Below are 9,967 nucleotides of genomic sequence, written 5' to 3'. Positions count from 1 at the left end.
TCTCATTTCTTCATTCTTTTCTGGTTGGATGTTTTGTTCTTCCTTCTGGTCCATTCCATTGATTTGAGTCTCAGTTTCCTTTCCATCACTATTGGTTTCCTGTGCATTTCCCTTCATTTCAATTAGTTTAGCCTTCATATGTTCCTCTAATTTGTGACTATAATCAACCAGTTCTGTGAGCATCCTGATCACCAGTATTTTGAACTGTGCATCTGAGAGGTTCGCTATTTCTCGGTCACTTAGAGTTATGGGCTCTGGGGCTTTGAGTTCTTCTTGAGCCATATTTTGAACTGTTCGTGCCTGTTACATATCAGGATGGGAGCCCTAGGTGTTCACCAGAGCAGGGCAACTCAGTCATTGGGTTGTGATGCTGTATGTGGGGGCGGGGCCAAAGAGAAGCAATGGTGGTCCAGTCAGCTGCCTCTTGCCGCTGCCGCCGCCATCGTGACTGCCACCACCGCCACAGGTGCCGCAGCTGCCATCATCACCGGGGCCCGTGCGTTTCATCCCACTGCAGGAGAGTGCGCCACTGCTGTCAGCCCTCCACCACTGGGTTCGCCGCTGGGGCCTGCTCCGTCCGTCTCACTGTGCTCGAATGTGCAACCGAGGTCAGTCTGTCCCACACCTCGACTGGGTCCGGGCTGCCTGCGCGCCTAGGTCAGGGGATCTTTCCTGCCTGACCCTGCTCCGTTGCTGGCTCCGCCCCTCTTACCGTCCCGGTTGAACGGTTAGTGGTTGTCGGACTTCCGTATAATTCAATTTTTCTGTTCTTTGACTGTGTCTTTGTTCTCCAAACCTTTTTTGTATTCAAACTTGGTTGTGGGAGAAGGCACAGTGTTTCCACCTATGCCTCCATCTTGGCGGAAGTCCTCTGCAGTTTTCTTAAAATCTAATTTTCCCTGAATTCCAAACTCCTCACTAAACTTTGTTCTCTGTCATAAAAAGTCTGGCTTGAAAGGAAATGTAGGATGGTCTGTTGGGTACAAACCTGCTGGCATCTTAAATCGCCAGCCATTTGAATAAAGTGCCCATGAAGACCCAGTCCCTGTCTCTGCTTGTTGGGTCTGGTAGGTGACAGGCAGCACAAATGCTGGCTTTTCCGGTTTCATATTTTGGGGAACCCGCCGACACCAATCATTGGTGGAAGGCAGTTGCTTAGACACCTGTGTGTTGTACCCCTAGGAAAAGAGGGACTGGCACAGCATTAAGTCTGGATAAAAATAATTTAATGTCTCAAAATTTATCAATTCACTTATTTCAGTTATTAAACAAACTGAAATGGCACAAACTGAATGGTACAAATGACAAAAATAATTTACACAGTTTTTATGAGAGAAAAGCCCCAATGACCTCATAGCCTTGATATGGAGCTAGTAATAACTGCAAAGTTATTATTAACTATATGTAGGTGGAGGGGAGGGTTAATTTTTCCCCAACTCAACAATTTATCTGGATTTGTCTGGTGACATCTGACCTACTTTTCAGCATTCCAGGCACTAATTACCCAAAGCCCTCCCCAAAGTCTCAGTCCATAAAATCTCCCTTTTAATAAGATTTAACAAGCCTTTAGTGTGCTCCTGAAGCACTTCAAAGTCACACAGGCACCAGGGGAGTGTTTTTAAAACATGCAATGTGCGAAGTGCATCCCGGGTGTTTCAGGCATAAGACAAAACAATAAGGACACAACACCAGGCACTGTGATCCGGAGGGAATCGTATTCTGGAAATAATAATTGTGATATGGGGAGAAGAATAAGGGTAGAGAGCTGTGGCCTCCCAGGTGTCCTGAAACAAGCAAATAAAGAATCCTAGGTGGAGCCAGTCTGCACTGGGCAATGGGCAAGTCTGATGAAGTGCCCTGTGGTCTAAAGTTAATTAGACCACGTTTAAATTTTCAGGTGGGTGAGTCAGGTATGGGAATGGTAGGGCAAAGCGCTACTTATCTCCAAACCACTTTTGCATTCATCCACAACTTCCATTTGTATTACTACTTACCTGAATCGTAGATAGGGATGATATAGTTACTTGAAGGTGCTCCATTGGCAAAGTTAAGATATCTACCTGCTCATAAGCTCAGAGGAGAGTTCAACATGATTGGGGACAATACAGTAATTACTCTGTTGTTCTACAACAGCATTGTTCGATATTGCAGCGGTGATCCACATGTGGCTATTTAAAGTTAATTAAAATTAAATAAAGCGAGAAATTCAAATCTTCGGTCACACTAGTCAAATTTCAAGAGCTCAGTAGGTGCCCATCTTGGACAAGATAGAATTATAGAATATTTCCACCATTGCAGAGAGTTTTATTGGACAGCAATGTCCTACCATATCTGTACTAGTTGTCAATAAAAATGCCAAAGATATATTTTCCTAAGGATTAAATATGTAAATACTAATGAGACTCCTATAAAAATTCAGTATACTTAGTTGTTAACCTAAAAACAGAAGGGCCTTTCAAAGTGAAAGGCAACAAGTGTGAATTTGAGATCAATAAGGATAGTTATTCGGGAATCATTATTTCAGGCAGAAGCCTAAATAATGTTCAGATTAGGAGACAAAGGCAAGGGGTGTTTATGAGAAAGGGAAGAGGAACAATAACAACAATGGAAGGCATTTCTATTGGTGCAGATAACACAACACAGTGGTGTTACGTCTAAACAATGCTTTAAATTTCAGTCCAGTAGTCAATACCTGCTTTCTTGTTATGTTTGCGACAGTTCTTTGGGACAGAATGCTGCCCTAGGCCCAGTCCAAATGTTATTTTGCCCTGTGTGTGTGTTTTAAAATTCCATAGCTGATTGTATGGAAAATGTGGTATTATTTTGTGCTGTTTTTAACATTCCAAGGTTTGGGGCATATGATGTGCAGGGCAGTTCCTCTGGCACGGATGCTCTGGCCCCACTTTAACGTGGCTCTGTTATATCAGAGCAACCACATCAACATTGAAATGTCTTTGATTGGTGACCATAATGATTACCTTCTATTACCTTCATCCTACTATTGGCTAGGATCTGTTTTCATTTAAAGATTCAAGAGAGTCAAGTGAACTGAAAAAGTAGAGTAGTGAACTTGGTCAATTAAATCATCACATTGACAATGAAGGCTTTCGTAGTATTATAAGGAAAATTATTTCCATAGTCAGTTTTTTCTTTTGGTTCTGAAGACAATTCAGTATCATTAGAAAATAAGCCGCCTCGAGGTTTCTTCTTTGCGAGGCAAATGTGGACTGCTTTAGTTACCACACATTTTTGCAGTTGAAGTATTGCACTCAGGTGCTATGTATTAATAAAGATGATGCTGGCCTGGGATACGGGAGCAGGACTATCTGAGGACGCCAAAGACATTCTAAGAGATCTGCCATATGACCTATCCCATGTAACGCAATGACAAACTGGCCTATATGTTCTCGATATGTTTCTAGATTTAAATTGATTATAAAACTACAGTTCCTTAAAAACGATATCTATTTATTAATTTTTCATTACAAAAAACACATTCACTAAATACACTCAAAAATACAAGTTGATAAACTGTTTATTTGCTCAAATTTCCTTTCTCTTCTAGTTGTGCGTATTTTTTAAAAGTTGTTAAATTATACTAGACTTTAAACCTGCACATTATAGACTGTCTTAACTCCTTTAGCTAGACCGCTTGTGCACCGAGACTGAAGAGGTGGTGGACTCTTTATAACAAAAGATTTGATGGGGGAGAGGAAGGAAGCTAAGGACATTTTGTAAATACGGATCTCCTCAAGTATCCCTCACTTGTATCTATCTAGGACCGGGAAAAGCTCGAAGGAACGTGAAGTCCATCCTTTGTTGTGTGAGAGAAAAAGGGCGTAGCTAATTTACACTGCCAATTAAATTCCCATGGGTAAAGTCGCAACCAAGCAGAAAAGAAAACAAATCTGGGCAGCTGGGTGATGTATCTGTTTAATAACAAATTTCCAGAGCATTAACCCTGTATTTATATTTGCTTCGGCTGAACGGAGGAAGGCAGGCTTGCCTCTCCCCGCCGAAACTCCTCTGTGTCTTCGGAGAAGGGTCGGTCTCTTCTTTCGGGTAGAAGTATCCTAGGAGGAGCGCGGAGGCTTTGCTCCGCCTCTCAGCAGTTGGCAAAGCCTGGAAACGGCTTCCAAAGTCCAGGAGCGGACGGGGGGCGGGGCGTACTATGCCGGGGGCGGGGCCGCGGGAGCGCGCGCGCCGCGTGGCCTGCGAGCCGGTCACGTGCTGCACTAGCCCGGCACAAATTACACAGGCGCGGACGAGCGCGCTCCTGGAGCTGGCCGCGGGGAGGGGCGGAGCCACCACCTCGCGGAACGATGTTCACCTACCTCTCGCTCCACCCGGTGCCTGGCGCTGGGATCCGGGAGCGTGTGCCTTCCCGGGGCCCTTAGTCCTCGAGAGTGCGAGCCAGTTGACCTCTGCTTCATCGACGTGGGGCGAGCAGACAGGAAGCCTGCGGCCGTGGCCCCCATACCGGGAGCTCTGGTAGTCCGGGTGACAGCGTAGGTCAGTTCCCGAGGCCAGTTCCCGGGCGGGCGGGTTCCACCCTGCCTGGTGCTGGGGGGAGGTCTGCCTGCGCCTGGCAGGGGGAGCGTGCTGGTCTCCCGGGAGTCCCCGAGGATGGTCAGGGCACTGGCGTAAAGATGCTGGGCTCCAAGACAGGGTTCGGCTTCCCGGCGGCAGTTGGGTGCTTCAGAGCTGCTAGGAAGTTAGGAAGCTACTTTTAAAGTAGCAAGATGTTGGCATTCGTGCACTTCCACTCGCGGTGCTAGGACCTGGCGCTGGTGCCACATGCGTCTCCTACTAAGTCATCAGCTGCGTGCTTTTTTGTAGTACTTTGATGTGTGCATCGTAACTTTTAGTGTCATATTAACGTGAGGAGGACTGATTCGCAGTGGAAGTCACGAGCTGTTCATGTGACTGTTCTCACAGTGTACAAAGTGGTTAATTCGACAAGCATGAAAGACTCAAAGGGATTGAGAAACAATATGAAAGATTGCAGCAGCACAATAGAAAAGTCATTAACTTGGTGGCCCTACTGATTGGCAGGGTTTTCAGCTGCCAACATTGTGGCATTATGCAGACTGTATTGTGAAGTCAAACTGTTGGTGTTTTGATACAAATTTAGCTTAATCAAAGCAGAAGTTGCAGATTTAGCTATTAGGCTTTTGTAGATAGTAATATAATTAAATCATCTTTAATTTAATGAATTAAAACCCAGTGATGGGTTTTCCTGAAAACTTAAGCCTTAGCATTGTGTGATAGTTGATGGATATACAGTTCGAAATAGCTTAACCCCTTCAGCCATCATTTAGAAAATACTTTGTTGTTGGTTTTTTTTAGGGTGAGCTGTATTTGCATTCTAACCATGAGACAGTAAAATTTTTACTGGCCAGTTTAGTAGGTTTATTTTCTGAATTACCCAGCTGAAAATTTAAAGATCTCTGTATCAATTATAGAATAGTTAAAAATCCACACTCTTTGCATCTACTAGTTCTAAACTATGGACTGTATCTACAATTTACAGAGGAAATGGAAGAAAACTGTTAGTAACATTACTTTTAAAAGGTAACTATTATATATGTCTTTTTCTCCCAGGCAGAGCAGTTGATATTAAAATTAGGAATCAACTGTTGTAAGTTGAGTAGATTTATCTGAAGCAGTTGTCCTATCTCACTCAGTACAGGGTTTTGCCAAAGTCTGCTTATCAGATGACACTTACTAAATGTCTCCTTGTTCATCAGCAGAAATTTGTGGTGGTGCCTTAATCCTTGTCTCTGGAGGCAGATGTCTTGCAGGTATTATTCCAGCAGTATTTACACCTGTAATTCAGAGCAAGTAGATGTTACTTGTGTAAAAACATTGCTCCCTACTCTTCCCCCTAAAACAAAGGAAATGATAACTTGTTTACAACCAACAATTAAGTAGAAGAATACAGTTTCTCTTGAGCCATGACATACATAGTGCAATGTCTATTAAATAATTTCTCCTTGTGTCTTTATTTTATGTAGAGATGCATCTATATCATATTTATAAATTGGAACTGTGTCAAGGCAATTTCTTCTTGATATTGATAGAAGGTGAATTTTGTGCATTATATGTAGTCACTGAGAAAAGTGTTCAGTAGAAATTAGAAATCAGCTTAACTGGTAACACATGGAGGAGAGAGACTACGGTAGCAAGTGCATGTGAGAAATTTGCAGTGGTTGTGAACCTTTTCAGTTTTTTCAGGTCAAGCCTGATGGCAATCAGAACTTTACTGATGACTAGTAAATTCTTTCCCGTTGTAGAAAGAGATCAGGTGTTAGCGGAGTGAGCACCAGCGTGCCACCCGAATTCATTAATGAGGCGTCAGAAAGGTAGTTACGCATTGTGTGGCGTATGTTGATGATCGTAGTGCCATATAATTGTAGGATGTTTTCGATTCCTAGAAATGTTGTTTTCTTACTTTACCTGACCTTGCCCACTAATAAGGCAGGGAAATATAATAGTTTTAACAACAATAACAACAAAGATACAGTTTTAATTCTTTTAGTAAGAGGTAATAATAGGTCACTTACTGTATCTGACTTCTTGGATTCATTAGCCGGCAAGTAGGAAATTGCTATAAAGTGAAAGCAGTCCTTTACCAGTGCATTTTCCTATCATATGACAGTGGAAAGTAACCACATGGTTTTTACTTTATTTAAAGTTTCCCTTTAAAGAGAAACTTATGGATACATGGTGTGTAACTGGCCAGTATTATACATTAGTTTGGAAGAGTTTTCAAATGTGAAATAAAAATGGGAAACATTTAAATACATATTGTCTAAAATTTAATGACTTTTATCATTAAAATGTAACATTTAACTTTCTTGCTATTTTTATTACCCCAGACTAGATTTATGTAATTTGTGGACTTTTCTGCCCTTTCCTTTTATGGATACCACCTGTTTTGAAATAGTAGTTAATAGTGTCAGAATCAGGTTGAAATTCAAATCAGGGGTGTGTCTAAGGGTTAGTTCTTGGTTGTTGAAGCAGATAAAAATGTATAGCAATCTAAGGTTAAAGAGTTTCATAAAGCAAAGACATGAAGCTTATTTAATATTCACCAATTTTGACAAATATTAGAATTTTCAACTGAAAAAGGGTAAAAGATAAATGTCCAGCAAGTAGGGTTGTTCTTTAACTGTGTGCATGGCATCTGAGTCAGTGTGGCTGTGTACTGAATATGAAAGAGAGGTAAGGTAAAAATGTCAAATGCAAAATGAATAATAACTCGGTATAAACATTTTTACCTTGGCTTCAGTGGTTTATTAACTAGTAGGAAACACATAGTTCTATCCATTGGAGATGATGCTCTTAATCTGGGCACAAAGTCTCTTCAAGGAAGCTAGAGGAAAAGTTGCACTGAATTAAAAATGAAATGATTTAAAAATTTTTAAAAGATTTTATTTATTTATCTTTAGAGGGGAAGGAGAGAGGGAGAGAAGTATCAATGTATGGTTGCCTCTGGTGTGTCCCCTGCTGGGAACTGGCCTGCAACCCAGGCATGTGCCCTGACTGGGAATCGAACCGCAATTGTGTGGTTCGCAGGCCCATGCTCAATCCACTGAGCTACACCAGCTAGGGTCTGATTTTTAATTTAATTTTTTATTTTTAAATGAAAGAATGAGTGTTCCCTAAAATAGACTTTATAATTTGCTGCTGTTTTCCTTAAACTGTCAGGTTTTGGATATTTCATTTTAGTTAGTAAATAAAGCTTCTTGAAATGGGTTCAAGTCGTAGTTCAGAGTCAACTTACTCAGTGCTCACTCATGCACAAAAACTAGGATCAGCAGCATTAATTTTAGGGGCTGGTTTGAGTTTTATGAAACATATAGCATTGATATTATTTCACCTCCTGATTAAAAATTCTAGATTCTAATTGTGGCTTTACTACCATACAACACTCAGTAAGTAAACTTACCTTTGTACTTTTCAGTTTCTTCATTTCTACAATCAGTGTTAAATATGAATCTCCCTGCTAATGTAGAATTTCTGAAATAAAATGCATTAAATTGTGTTGTCACAAATGGCCTAGTTTTTTATGTGTACACATATGTAGTGTGTGTATACACCCACACACCTGTTAGAGAACTTACTGTTTTTTAGGAACAGGTATGATTGAGAACAAAATTTATTTTTTGCTGTTGCCATGATTTTACATAGTTACTTTAATTTTTAATATTTTCCTCAGATTAACACAGTATAATATTGGAAAAACTCCACCTCAGTGAGCAGCTAGTTGCTGCTTGGAATGCAGTGCTCAACCAAGCACACTATAGATTTTTAAAACTTTTTAAGCTTAATTTGTAAAATATATGTATTTGTGCACTGGCTAGTGTGGCTCAGTGGATTGAGTGCTGGCCTGCAAACCAAGGGTTCACCCATTTGTTACCCAGTCAGGGTACATGTCTGGGTTGCTGGCCAGGTCCTTGGTGGGGGGTGGTGGAGAGGCAACCACACATTTATGTTTCTCTCTCTCTCTCTTTCCCCCTCCTTTCCCCTCTGTGTAAAAATAAATAAATCTTTAAAAATATATATGTATTTGTTTATAAATGCATTTAATTTTTCTCATGATTTAAACTCCCAGTATACAGTGTGTTTCAAATCTTACTTCAATGTAATACCAAGGGTAAAATCAGTATCTGAGAATTTAAAAAATAATGACAACATAATTATAACAGTTTTTGAATAATTAGGCTCCTTTTGGCTTTACTAATAGTACAAAGCTATTTGGCAATTGTAAGAGCCATATATTCAATACTTCCTGACATTTTTTTCAAATTATATTTTCTTGATTATGCTATTACAGTTTTCTTGATTTTCCCCCTTTGCTCCCCTCTACCCAGCAGCCCCCACTCCCTCAGGCAATCCCCCCTTTTTAGTTCATGCCCACAGGTCATGTGTGTAAGTTCTTGGGCTACTCCCTTCCCTATACTGTACTTTACGTCCTCGTGGCTACCTATTTGCACATTTAATCCCCTCACCTCTCACCCATTCCCCCACAGCCTCCCTTCCATCTCTTTATCTTTAACTATTGGCATTTTAATTAGTGTATCTTGGAATGGCCTCTTTGCATCCATCTTCTTGGACTCTCTGTGCTTCCTGGACCTGCATGTGTATTTCCTTCACCAAATTAGGAGAAATTTCTCTCATTAATTTTTCAAATAGATTTCCAGTTTTTTACTTTTTGTCTTTTTCTAGCACCCCTATGAAGCAAATGTTGGATTGCTTAAAGTTGTCCCACAAACTGCTTACACTGTCCTCATTTTGTTGGATTCTCTTCTTTTCTTGTTCTGATTGGTTGTTTTTTGCTTCCTTATGTTGCAAATCATTTAATTTTTAGCTTCATACACACTACTGATGTCTCCCTGTAAATTTTTAATTAGTGTATGCTTCGTCTCTGACTGGGTCTTTTTTATGCTGTTGAGATCCTCACCAAGTTCCTTGAGCATCTTATAAAGTGTTTTGCACTCTGCATCTAATAGATTGCTTATCTCCATTTCATTCAGCTCTTTTTCTAGAGTTTTGATCTGTTCTTTCATTTGGGCCATGTTTCTTTGTCTCCTCATTTTGACAGCCTACCTGTGTTTGTTTCTATGTATTAGGTAGAGTAGCTTTGACTCTGTGCCTTGGTAGTGTGGCCTAATATAGTAGGTGTCCTGTAGGGTCCAGTGGCACAACCTTCTCTGTCACCTCAGCTGGGTACTGGAGGTGAGCCCTTTGTGTGGGCAGAGTACACCCTCCTCTTGTAATTGAGCCTTGGTTGCTGTTGGCAGGTCAATGGGAGAGATTTACCCAGGCCAGTCGGCTGCAAGGATTTTGCCTGCAAAGTTCCCCCCCGCCATCTCTGTCCCCCATGGATGAAAGTGAAACTACCAAGACATGATCTGCTTGTGGGAGAAAGGTGGCCAATCTCTCAGAGGAGAAAAGCCAA

The 9,967-nt window shown here is 41.1% G+C and overlaps 1 protein-coding gene across 2 annotated transcripts in view; it reads left to right on the top strand.

Moving 5' to 3' along the window:
• Positions 1 to 4,283: 4,283 nt before the first annotated feature.
• Positions 4,284 to 9,967, top strand: part of OSBPL1A (oxysterol binding protein like 1A) — a 213,414-nt gene continuing 207,730 nt past the window's right edge. For both annotated transcript variants that reach the window (XM_037032020.1, XM_037032009.1), the window contains exon 1: positions 4,284 to 4,512. The gene's annotated coding sequence lies outside the window, so the exon portion shown is untranslated. The remainder of the gene's footprint in view (positions 4,513 to 9,967) is intronic.

The sequence above is a fragment of the Sturnira hondurensis genome, unplaced genomic scaffold, assembly GCF_014824575.4.
Source record: "Sturnira hondurensis isolate 20B ecotype Veracruz unplaced genomic scaffold, ASM1482457v3 Scaffold0001872, whole genome shotgun sequence".
In the NCBI taxonomy this organism is placed as follows: domain Eukaryota; kingdom Metazoa; phylum Chordata; class Mammalia; order Chiroptera; family Phyllostomidae; genus Sturnira; species Sturnira hondurensis.
Note: the sequence above shows the minus strand (reverse complement) of the source record. Positions and strands in the feature narration are given on the sequence as shown.